The sequence below is a fragment of the Strix aluco genome, chromosome W (genome assembly GCF_031877795.1).
Source record: "Strix aluco isolate bStrAlu1 chromosome W, bStrAlu1.hap1, whole genome shotgun sequence".
Lineage (NCBI taxonomy): Eukaryota > Metazoa > Chordata > Aves > Strigiformes > Strigidae > Strix > Strix aluco.
In genome coordinates this window covers 18,990,155-19,002,526 of record NC_133970.1, presented here as the reverse complement: position 1 = coordinate 19,002,526, position 12,372 = coordinate 18,990,155, and the positions used below count along the sequence as shown (strand labels likewise).

The window sequence follows — 12,372 nt, the reverse complement described above, 5'->3', positions numbered from 1 at the left end:
TGCTCTGTCTGGGGGGGGTCCCTGGATACAGGTCCCTGGCAGCTCCAGGTCCTGGCGGGTGAGGGGGTGCTGTGGGGCTAGGGATCATGGGAGCAGCAGGTTCCCTGCCCCTTGTGCCCTACGACATCCCTGGCTACAGGAACCCTCCCCACAGCAGGCAGCAGGACCCATGGGATGCAAGAGCACTGGAACCACTTCTTGCCCCTCCCCACTTCTCCCCACCAATCAGAGACCCCAGGGCTGCACCCACTCCCTCAGCCAATCAGAGCGTGGCATCCATCCTCTTCACGGCCAATCCGAAGTGGAGGCAGGGGCCCTTCCTTGCTAGCCAATCGGTGGCCAGCTCTGCCCATGGAGGGGCAGGGCAGGGCAGGGCAGGGTAGGGCAGGTTAGGTTGCTGTGGCAGCACAGCAGTGGGAGAGACCTTCCAGCCCAAGATGGAACTGTGGAGCGGGAGAGGTCTAGGGCAGGGGCTGCAGGTGGAGGGCAGCGCTGTTGGGGCAGGTGGCCAGGATGTAAGCAATGTTCTCCTGCAGGAAGCTGGGCTAGTCGACGGGCCTGCAGGGCAGATGCAGGCCCACCAGCTGGCTACCTCCTGATGCTGCTGCTCCCTCAGTGTCTCCTCCAAAATGGGGGGGGGGGGGGGGGGGGGGGGGGGGGGGGGGTGTGCCACCCGCCCCCCTAAACCGCCCCTGGCCTTACGTGGCCTCCCCCTTCTCCATGGCCAGTAGGGTCTTCTCCTGGCTCTTGCTGCTGCCACTGTTAGTGTTACCGTAAATTCGGTCTCAAAAGAACTCACTAAGGCTTAGTTTGAAGTTTTAGAAGGCGGGCATTCTTTATTGCAGCACTGGATGCACGGGGGATCAGTCCACCTAACATGCATGCTGAAAGAAAAAAAGCACACTTATTATATACAATAACAGAAATGAATATTCATGTAATTCCTGAGAAGTACACACCTATTTCCAGAGGATCTAATGCATATGTTAATACATTCCGCAAGCGTACTAAAATTTGGGGAAGGGTCTCTGAGGGGCTTCCATGGGGGTTTCCGGTGGTCTGTGGTGGTCCCTAGTGGTTGTTGAAGAGGTGTCTCTTAGTGTCCTTTCCATGAACTCTGAGGTTTTTTTCATATAAGGCCTCGTCTTGTCTCATTGCTCTGTCTGTAAAGTTTCTCAGCTTTCTTATCTTTGGCTCCCACAGGTGTCTGTTGGTTTCTTTGCCCTCCCCAGGATGTACCCATCACAGATGCAAAAAGTATGTCCTTGGGTGCATTCTCGTCTGAAGCCCCTTACAGCAATGATCACCAACTGCTTGCAGGCATCAGCTAGCAGGCATCACTAGCAGGGCTGCTCTCTGACATGGGCCCTATGTAGCTGATGCTGCATGGGGGAGGAGGGTGCCCTTTGTCCCCCCTCCTTGCACCTCAAATGGTGGCATTGGGGGGAAGAGAACATGCTGGGCCAGGGCAGGGCTGCAGGGCCGTGGAGGGGGAGGTGGCAGGAAAGGAGGGGCACCCATTTGCATGCTAAGCCCCTTCAGTGGGTACTGGGGCTGTGGTGGGAGTCCTGGCAGGGATGTCACACCCTGAACCCCCCCCTACCCCCCGAGGTGGGCACCCCCATACCTGACATTGCAGGACAGTGTCTCCTTTTGGTGTTTGCGGAACCAGTCATGCCAGAACTGGTGGTCCTCGCCCTCCCTGATGAAGCCATCACTGTCCTGGTCAAGAGCCTGGAAGGCCACCCGCGCCCACTCCCGCTCCTTGGCTGTCAGCAGCCACAGCAGGGCATTCTGGGGGAGCAGAGACGGGAAGGGGCTCACCCCCCTGCTCCTATGCCCAATGTTGTGGGAGTCTGCCACTCTGCGTGCCACAGCCATGGGTGCCAGCTGTGGTAGCCAGCCCCGGGTGCTGCAGCTGTGGGTGCTGGCCATGGGAGCTGGCCCTGTGTGCCATGGCCACGATTGCCAGCTGTGGAAACCAGCCCCGAGTGACATGGCAATGGGTTCCAGCTGTTGGAGCTAGCCCTGGGTGCCACAGCCATGGTTGCTGCGGCTGTGGGTGCTGGCCCTGGGTGCTGTGGCTATACCTGTGGCTGTAGTTTCTGCAGCAGCTGGATGGACTTGTGGGAGAGGAAGTCATGCCACTTGACGTGCTCCTTCTTGTCAGGGTCCAGGGCAGAGAACTGCTCTGCAGGTGACAGATTTGCTGTGCAGTGCCCAGGGAGGGGGACCTGCCTTCCCCAATAGCCCTTGCCCTCCCCAGGAGCATCCTGCCAGCACCTGCCAGAGACCCCAGCGAGGAGGGTCTGCAGGGAGATGGTGGGGTGTGGCAACTGAGGCACGGACTCCCGAACAAATCCAGAGGGAAAGAGAGAGTTTATTGTTACAATGATACATACTTATGCTCTCGGATGCTGTCGGAAAAGCTCTTACTTCATAGTTAACAAATCAGCAATTAGACAGCTATCAACCTTTTCTCCTATCGGCATAAGACCACTCTAACACGTGCTGTGCAGACCAATCACCCTCTTGTTCACGCGCTGTTCTCGCGATAGCATCTTCTCGCAGTTCAGTACTTTTCCACAGTTTAGTGTTGCAGCTGTCCGTTGTTTTTCCCTGCCACCTTGGCATAACTCAACAGCCTCTTATCTTTCTTCCAAGGCCTGTTTTTCATCAAAGCCTAGCACTTTCTCAGAGGCTGTGCAAGGCTGGCAGGCCAATGCCTCCCACAGTGGGGGGTAGCTCTCAGGGAGGCCCGGGGAGGTTGAAGGTGCCCCGTGCATCACCTGGGGCTGGTGACCCGAAGCAGGGTGGTTCAGAGGCACGGCAATTTTGGGCACCCAGCCTTTCTCCAGGTCCCTGGGAGCACCATGCATTCTCCCCCCCACACCATCCCTCCTCTTCCCTGCTTCTGCTTGCACTAACGGGGACCCCATCAGCTGCCAGCCTTAGCAGAGCTTTTACCTCCCACCGGGCAGGGGAATGGCAACATTCCCACCCTGGAGCAGCAGCATTCAGCCTGGGGGCCAGGACTGTGTCCGGGACCTGCTGTGGGAAGGGTCTGCACCTGGAATGATCTTGCACTGCCGCAGGATCTCCATCAGGCTGTACATTTCTTCCTCCATCAGCAGGAGACTGAGGTTGTCCTGGGGTGGGAGGCAGAGAGGAGCCATCGGGCAAAGGTACGGAGTAGGGGGAGCACTTGGCCATGCCGCGGCACTGGGATCCCTTGAAGGTACGTGGGTATGGGCACGCAGAGAGGGGCGGTGTTCTGTGTCACCTGGAGTGCTGCAGTGGGGTGGCTTCATGCCCCATGACTTCAGGCGCCATTCCAGCTCTGCCACAGCTCCTTGTGTGCCCAGTGGTGGGCCCCCTGGTGTCATGTCCCCCACCAAGGTGCTGGGGGCTGACTGCTGGGGTGGGGAGGTGGCAAAGGGCTGCTGTCCCCTGTCTTCTGGTGGCTCCCCATCAGGCCAAGGTGGGTGGCAGGAGCTGGGGAGCAGCAGATCCCCCATCACCCCCAGAAAAGGCTGCGACATGGGACCCTGCTCATGTCCACAAGGGGCACAGTACCCTGGGGAGCACCCATCACCCAGCAGAATCCCGGTGTCCCCCACCCCAGGCACTCACACAGTAGTAGCAGCTCCAGCCTGTCTTGGTGTGTGCCATCTCTATCGCCTCCATGGCACTGTTGTTCCGCAGGTAGCCCATGTGGTGCAGGCAGCCATCGTGGTACACCCGGCTGCAGACATGACAGGGGAAGAGGCTCTCAGCTGTCCACACCTCGCAGATCTCACGCATGTCGTCGTTGAGGACCTGGCAAGCGATGGGCAGCTGCTCAGAGAGGCAATGTTGGCAGGGGGCTGGCTTCTCAAGGTGGGGGTCAGGGCAGTGCTTTGCAGGTGGGGATGAGCATTGGGGGTCAGAGGGGATGGGAGGGTGGGTTTGTGTGGGGCTGGTGTAGGGAATAGGTGGGTGGTGGGGTTGTATGGGGCATGGCTGACTTGCTGGCCAGTTAGGGTTAGAGGAGGATGGATGGGTCTGGCTGTAGGGTTGGAGGGGCTGTGGAGTTGTAGGTTCTCTAGGGTGCAGAGTGGTAGGTGTAGATGGCTGGGCTGTGGGATTATAGTTTGGCTGGTCTTTAGGGTTGTAGTGTGGGTGGATGGAAGTGTTGATCTGTGGGTTGGCTGGTTGTAGGTGTGGATGGATAAACTGTAAGGTGATCTGGGGTGTAGTCTTGTAGGGGTGGGTGGATGGATGGGTAAGGTCATGGGTGTGGATGGGTAGGCTGTAGGACTGTGGGCATGAGTGGATAAGCTGTTGGGTTGTAGATGGGCTGGGCTGTAAGGGTCTCAGGTGTGGATGGACGGGTTGAGTTGTAGGCTGTCTGGCTGTAGGCTGACAAACACATAGATCAGACGGTCCTTCTCTATCCCCCAAAGCTGGAGCTGTCTGTGCCTAGAAGTGACCTCTCCTCTCCAAGACACCCTGGGGTCCCTCCCAGGGCATGTCTGACCAGTTGCATGGCATCTCCATCTGCCCAGCCCAGCCCCTGGCCCCCTGCCCCACTGAACCATCTCTGTGGAGCTTTGCTGTGCCTGTGGAGGCTATCTGCCTGGCAGGTACCAGGTACACTTCCACATTTCCCGAGCTCTCCCCTGAGCATCTCCAGCCCCATCCCTGTGCTCCAGCTGCTCACCTGCTCCTGCTGCTCCAGGCTGATGTCTGGGGGCTCGTCATCATGCAGCTCCTGCTTGGGCTGGATGAAGGTGAGTGGTGTCAACCTGTTGGCTCAGTCAAACTCCTCCGTCTCTAAGCCCCGGCCATTCAGCAGCTGTTCCCAGGCTGCCTTGCTGGTGCTGTTCTCCTCTGGCTGGGAGGGCCCTGCCAATGCCTCCTCCTCTCCCTCCTGCACCACCTGCTCCAGGGTCCCCCAGTGCATGCCCCCCACCTCTGACTGCCACTGTGTCAATGGCTGCTCCCACAGCCCGTCCTTAAAGGCCGACACAGCCAAGCTGACCTTCTGCACCTTCTTCACTGTCTGCTGCCTGGACATCAGCACCCCCATGGCTCTGTGGGGAGGAGGAAGGTGCTCAGTGCTAAGACCTCGGGGTGCAATGCTGCTCTCCACCCCTGCACCACCGAGCCATGTCCTGGCCCCAAAAAGGTGTCCTGGTGGCTGTCCCCCAGCTTCATGGGGAGCAGCTCAGGGCAGGGAGAAATGGAGGCTCCTTGGCAAGCTGGAGCTGGGGTCATTTGTGGTGACCATGGGGAGATGTACCTGAAGCCATGTGGAGACCTGACCGTGGAGGGGCTGAATGTTAGTGGAGGAGCGGACAGCAAGCAGGGAGCTGGTTTGGGGGCACCCTGCCTCACCCATCCTTGCTCTGTAGACTCTGTCTTAATAAGAAATGCTTCCAGGCCCTTCCCACACCAGACTAGTAAATCCCAGAGGGCTGGGACCAGCTGTAACCCTGCCCCTTGTGTGCATCTCCTTTCTGCCTTGGAGAAAGCCTCTTTGGCCAGCCAAGGGTGAGAGGTGTCCTCCCTGCAGCTCTGCACAGGACTGGGGCAAAACAGATCTGGTGCTGGGTCTCTTACCTTCCCTAAATTTCAGTTCATCCCCCCATTCTTGCTTGGGCTCACATGCTCATGTGTGCTGCTGCCCTGATCACTGGGCATCCTGCATCCCACCCTGAAACATGGGTTGGGGCTGGCTCGCAGCAAGGATCTAGGTGGGGAGGCTAGGCCAGCTGTGGGAGAGCTGCTAGGGTGCAGGAGGGAAGTGGAGCAGTGCACAGGACTGGGGTGCATGGATCCTGAGAAGGAGGTTTAGCTGCAGGACTGAAGGAAGATCATCTTGGGGTAAAATGGGGAGGGCAACGGCAGCAGCAATAGCAGGTTGGGCTCTGTCTCAATGGGGGTGGACATGATGCTGGGCTGGAGAAGGCCAAGGATGGTGTGGACTGAAGCCAGGGAGATGCAGGATTTGGTCTCCAGCAGTGTGGGGCACAACATCACCCCGCTTGGGTCTTGGCACTGCCCCCATGCCCAGCTGTGGTTCTGTTATGGTTATGGAATATGCTGCAGCCAAGAGGAGCTCCCAGCTGGCACCCAGGGACCAGTGGGTGGCATTTGCTGCCTGTGCAAGGGGGATATCAGAGCAGCCTCAGCAGGGAAGTCCCCAGGTAGTGGGATAATTAGCAGCACATGTGCACACACCGGGATCTTGCCGCTGCAGGAGGACACGGCACTGTGGGCACTGCTGTGGCAGGGAGCCTGGGCAGGGTAATTACAGCTGCCCCACATCAGTGGTGCTGAGCAGAATGTGCTGACAGGCGACAGCCTGCAGCACTTCGCTCGTCCCTACACCTGCAGATGCCTAGCCCCATGCTCTTGCCCTCACCCTGTGACCCCCAGTCGTATGGGCTTTGTTCACGCACACACATGGGCATGCAAACTCAAACACTGATGCGCACACATGCATGTGATTTCCCAGCCTCCCTCCCCTCCATGGGATCATCTGTGAGCAGATTCCTACGTGTGGAGTTGGGTGTGAAACACACGTGGGGCCCCATCCTGTGTGCAGGGGTCTTGGTGGTGGGCAGGGATATTTACACCTGGGGCTTTGCAAAGGTGGGAGCAGGGAAGAGCTGGAGGCACACATTCAAGCCACAGCAACAGCATCCCTGCGGCTGTGCTGGTGGGAAGGATGACACCTGGGTGTCTCTGCCACCTTGCTGTGCTGTCACCCCCTGCCTGGGCATCTCAGGATCCCATCAGCAGGATCAGCTCTCCTGCTGGGCAGCACTGCAGCTCTGCCTGCAAGCCAGCGAGCTGGGGGCACCACAGGGAGATCCCCCCCAAGAGCTGCCTTTGCAGGTCCTTGCATCACGGAGCATGGGCCAGATCCTGGACTCATCCTGCCCAAGGCTTGGGTAGAAGCAGGGAGAAGAGGGAGCAGTGGGGCTGGGCTCATGGAGAAAAGCCAGAAGAGGGGTGTGGGCCCCAGCTCGTGGTGCACCAGTCCCCCCAGTAGCTGTACTAGTGCTCCTGATCCCCAGCATGCTGGCAGCATCTTCTCACAGTGTTGGGGGCTCTGGGTGGCCCATCCCCAGCCACCCTGCAGTGCAGCAGGGCAGGTTCCCCCGCGTGTTCATGGTATCGTCACACCCCTGCCCCGCACCACTGCTGGAGGATCCCAGCCTGTCTCCTTGTCTCCAGTCCCTGGTGACTGTCCTCTCCCAAGGCCACCCTGAGTGTCTCCTGCCACAGCCAGTGCCACCATCTGCTGCATGCCTGGCATGGAGGCTGGAGGCTGTCACTTCCGTCATGGCGTGTGTCTGTTCTCAGCCCCACTGGTCTCCCTGTTCCTGCTAGTGCTTCATGGCTGGACCCTGCCTGCACATCCAGGGGCTGAATGGCCTCACCCTGAGCTCCCTCTCCAGACCCCACTGCCTTTCCACAGGTCCCAAAACACCCCAGATACTCCAAACCTGCTCTGCACTCTCCAGGACCCCTTTTCCCCCATGTCCTGCTTGACCCATTGGTTGTGCGGGGTGGGACATCACCCCTACACAGAGCCTGGCCCCAGCTCAGGGTCCTGCCAGGCTTGGAGTGTTCTCCCTCTCCTGGGAACCCCTGGACACAGGGAGGGGGGACCAGAGGCACCTTCACCCCATAGCAGCCCAGCTACCTGAAGAGCCTCTGCGTCACCACGCGCCCCCGGGGGAAGGTGTCTCCACTGATATTTGTGGCCACCCCCTGAGGCGCCCGGTGGTCAGGGACCCAGTGATGCCACCCGGCTCACCTTGGTCACTGGGGCCTTGACGTTGCTGCCGGGCACCAATGTGGGGGCTATTTTTAGGTTGCCTCCATGGAGGAGCTAAATCTGGGCATGGGCCAGAGCTGCATGCAAATGTCTGGCTCCACCAAGCACTGCTGGCACCAGGGGCTGTCACAGCAGATGGTGGGAACCTTCTCACCTCCTTCTCTTCCCTTGCCCTGACCCCCCTGCACCCCTGACCTGTTCCCTGGGCATCACCCATTCCCTGCACTCTTCTGATGGGGAAATGCTCCTTGCTACTTTGTCCCCGCAGCAAAACACTGATCCAGAAAGCACTTCATTCCCCTAGCACCTGAAAGGGCTCAAACCAGTGAATTTCTGATTAAGTCTAAACTGTGATGCATGAAAGTTTTGCCTGTGTTTGTTTCCCAAGGACTCCTCAACTGTTTTCCCTAGGCCTCTTTGTCTAGACAAAAGTAAAACGCTCCCTATATAACTCACTGATAGCAGCCTTCAATGGGCACTTGGGCAAACTAAGATAAGGGGAACTTGAACAAAAGGACACAGAGATACCATCCAGGGAGGGTGATCTTGCCGATTTAGGAAGAAGACACCTGGACTTTACTTCACAGCGCATGCTCTGGAAAGAGCGGACACCGCGAAGAAGACCACGTACTACTTCTTCCCTCGACCACCAAAGACCCTCACTCTATTTTTACTACACATGCTCGGACTATGTAAATGAATCCCGGGAACTCATATCATAAGACACCCCTTTCCAGGAAATCTAATGAATATGTATGATTTGTGTGTATGTAAACTGATGTCCCTTGCTAGTTCTTGGGAGCCCTTATGGTGGAAAATCCCCAGGGCGACCCCAGCGCTGCTAATAAAGAATACCTGCTTAACAGTTCTATTGGATTCTGACTGTTGAGTGAATGTCTTCGTTTCAGTTGGTGACCGAGATGGGACAATCTCTGTCCGGCTGCAGGAGCCGCTGAGACGGAGGACTCCCTGGGCACCCCTGGGACTTCCCAGAGGGACTTCTCTCCTCATCAAGCTCACTGTGAGGACAGACAAGGACCATCTTCGCAAAGGTATTCTTTTAATTTTTTTTTTTTTTTTTTGCTTGCTTGGGAGTCATGCCCTTGTAAAGGTACCCATAAATCATTGAAGACGTTCTATGTTGGGTACCATACGCCCGGCAATATAGTGTGAAACACTTGATCTGGAGCGTACTTGGTCTTGGCTTGTAGTTGTAACTTGTACGTAACTTGTACGTAACTTGTACTTGTAATTTGCCCAGTGAATCACTGTGCATTGGTTTGGTGGCTGGATTCATTGTGTACTTTGACCATTGGCACCGATATTGACTCTGAGATTTGAAATTTGTATTTGTTGATTGTCATAATTGTCTTAGTGGTATTTGTGGTTATAAATGTAATTTGGTGATGTTTGTGTAAATGGTGTAAGAGAGCTCCTTGTGTAGTAATATAAGCTATATACCTCTGCTTGCCTGAAAAGCGAACAGATGTTTGTGAAAGAAACGGTTTAAAATTTTAAAGTTTAACAGTCATTGACTTGCTTTGCATCCTGAATTTGTGAGTGAGTGTGTGAGACGTACAAATAAGTATGACGTGAGTGTGGAGTCCCAATCTGCGGTTCCGTGATCCCACGAGGGGTGCGGCTGGAGATGGACAAAGTGAAAAAGCTATATGAATGTGAGTGAAAACCATCCGAAATACTTGAATAATAAGTGTCGGCCCCATATTGACGTTAAATACACTAACTGTGAGCAGATTTGAACATGTATTGGAGCAGGATTTTGGGAACCGGGAACAACTTTGCTTGCCCTAATTGTGGGGTTTGGATGGAATGAGGAAGTCATTTGGGAAATAGGTCTTATCCAGTATTAATAGTTTGTGGAAGTGTGTTTGGTAGATATCTGTACTGACAATAAAAATGGGAAACAAACAGAGCGGTGGAATTTTGAAAAAGAGCCCCCTTGGATGTATACTAACCCATTGGAAAAAAATCAGGGGACCGCCAGGGGGAGGTGTAGACAAAAGAACCTTGATTAAGTACTGTAACCAATGGTGGCCCGTATATACTTTGGATGATGGGGAAAAGTGGCCGCTTAACGGCAGTTTGGAGTATAATACTATTCTACAGTTGATGCTCTTTTGCAGAAGAGAAAAGAAATGGGATGAGGTATCTTATGTGGATATGTTTTTCACCCTCTGGAATCACCTGAAGTGGCAGCGTGCCTGTGGTGTAAACCCTGTGCCACAAGATCCGATGGTGCTGGCGCTAGAAAAAGAGAAGGGAAAACCCAAACTTAAAAGGTGTTGTTCGGCATGTAGCATAGGGCAGAGGTGCTTGAAGTTGAAGGAAAAAGAAGATGAGGAGATGGATCTCCTCGAACCATTAAGCTGCCCCTACCACTGCCTGCCTCCTGCACTACCTCTCCCGTCACCCCCTCCTTCAGAAATTGGAGACGGAGACATGGGTGCAATGGGGGTGTCCCCCATTACCAGCCGAACTCGGAGTAAAACTAAGGAGGAGGGTAGGCTAAAGATTGTGACCCCCCTGCAGGAAACGGTAGGGCCAGAGGGATTGGCTTGGGTAAAAGTCCCGTTTACACATGCAGATTTAAACTCTTGGAAGGAAGTAGTGAGAAGGTATCGGGATGATCCAGAGGATGTAACCAATAGCTTCAAATTGATAATTAAAAATCAAGATCCTGATTGGGCAGATGTGAATATTTTATTGGGAGCCATGATGGAATTGGAAAAACAGCTAATAGTAAAGATGGCGAGAAACACACGTACAGTTCCAAATTGATGGGGGAACACTCCAGGGCACTGTTGATGATCACGTTCCCCTGACCAACCCTCATTGGGACCCTAACAGTCATCAGGGGTACGAAAGATTGGTCCGATATAGACATTTGATTAGAACGGGAATGGCAACAGTGTCACGTCCCGCTCAGACAAGGGAGACAAGTGACTCAGATTCTCAAATCCCCAATGGAGCAGACAACAAGTCTCCAAGTCTAAACATTTATTAACTACTCACAATGTACTAATTGAACACACGATAGTTGGCAAAGTATACAGCAAGTTGTGGCAAGCGATATAATATGCCTTGCATTTCTTAATAGGAAAGGGAAAAGAGGGAGATAGAGGGAATGGGGAAATACAGATCACCGGTCTGGGTTTCTGCACTGATCCCGCCAGCGAGGGTTCCAGGAGGCACAGGAGGCAGCCGTCTTTTTCGCTGGCATCCGTCTTCTTCGCTTCACTGCACTCTCTTGGGCCCCCCCACCTCCTTCCTTCCTCTTGATTTATACACACTTTCCTTAGGTCCATCCCCTAGGTCGACCCACATACCTACGTATCCCATGTACGGGGAGGGGTAAGGTGTTTCATGGGATGATGTAATTAGCATGATCATGTTAGCCCTCGTTAGCATATTGAGGGGTGTTAACTTTAATATGCATTTTGTGGATAATGAAGCAAAGGTCATTCACCAGACAGATGGCCCTTGAAATTTGGCCAGGTGCACCAGAGCAGAGCCGTCCTGTCTCCACAGGGCTCCCTCCTCCAGCCGCATCCTGTGTTATTGGGGCAGCCTTATCAGCTTCGACCTCCACAGAATGCACCCTGTGACTCATAGTTTTGTCTTGTGAGTGTTTGAGGCATTTCTTCGATCAGCCTCAACTTTTGCTTTCTCAGACTGTTTTTCTTAGATTCTCGCAGGCCTGGTTTCTCTTCTCTCACATCCCATCCCGTCACTCAAACACTCCAAGTTCTTCTTTGACGGTTGTGATCTCAAAAGGTATAGGGAAAAGGAAGACAGAAGGTAAGAAAGCATATAGCTAATTGCTGAAAGGCATACTATTAAAAGCAAAAATTTGCATAATACTAATATTTACAAGCCATCGTCCCCACCCCGTGAGTTCTGAGGATCCCAGTGATGTGACCCATGACCCAGGGTTACATCCATCAAACTAGTCCATCAGTCAAAATAAAGTTCTCTCTTCCTGTTGGCGATCTTCTTCATCATGGCACGGTCTCCTCTATAGAGGTGGTGGCATTGTGGATGGTGATGCAGCATTCTCCCTCAGTTAGATTCAGCACACCGCACAGTCCATGTTCCTTCAGCAATGCTAGCCGGATTCTACAACGCCATCTTAGATGCTTGTTGGGTCTGCACCTTTAATTCCTTAAAGGCATACCTTGTTAGTACATATAATTGCTAAGTTAAATTTTCTAAAACTATTTGAGGTTACGCAATCACATTAGCAGGTCTATAAGGATTTAAATGGGAATACAATTTAATATTCAGGTACAATTCATTAATGCTTAATTTGTGGGATCAGACCCCTCCAGCTAGTCTTTGATTACTTCATCTTGCTGTTGGTGGATGTGGTGTTGTCAGGACCACATCCAGTTATATGAGCTAGCACTGTGATCTGTTTGGTATTTGCAAGTACCAGTGTGCAGTCACAGATGACTCACAGGCTTCGTTAATTTTGGAGATGATTCCCAATAAGGTATCTTAAGGCACAACTCCAGGTT

At 54.2% G+C, this 12,372-nt stretch overlaps 1 pseudogene; it reads right to left on the bottom strand.

Annotated features, from left to right (window-relative positions):
- Positions 1–461: 461 nt before the first annotated feature.
- On the bottom strand, positions 462–5,071 carry LOC141917598 (PHD finger protein 24-like; annotated as a pseudogene).
- Positions 5,072–12,372: the final 7,301 nt, after the last annotated feature.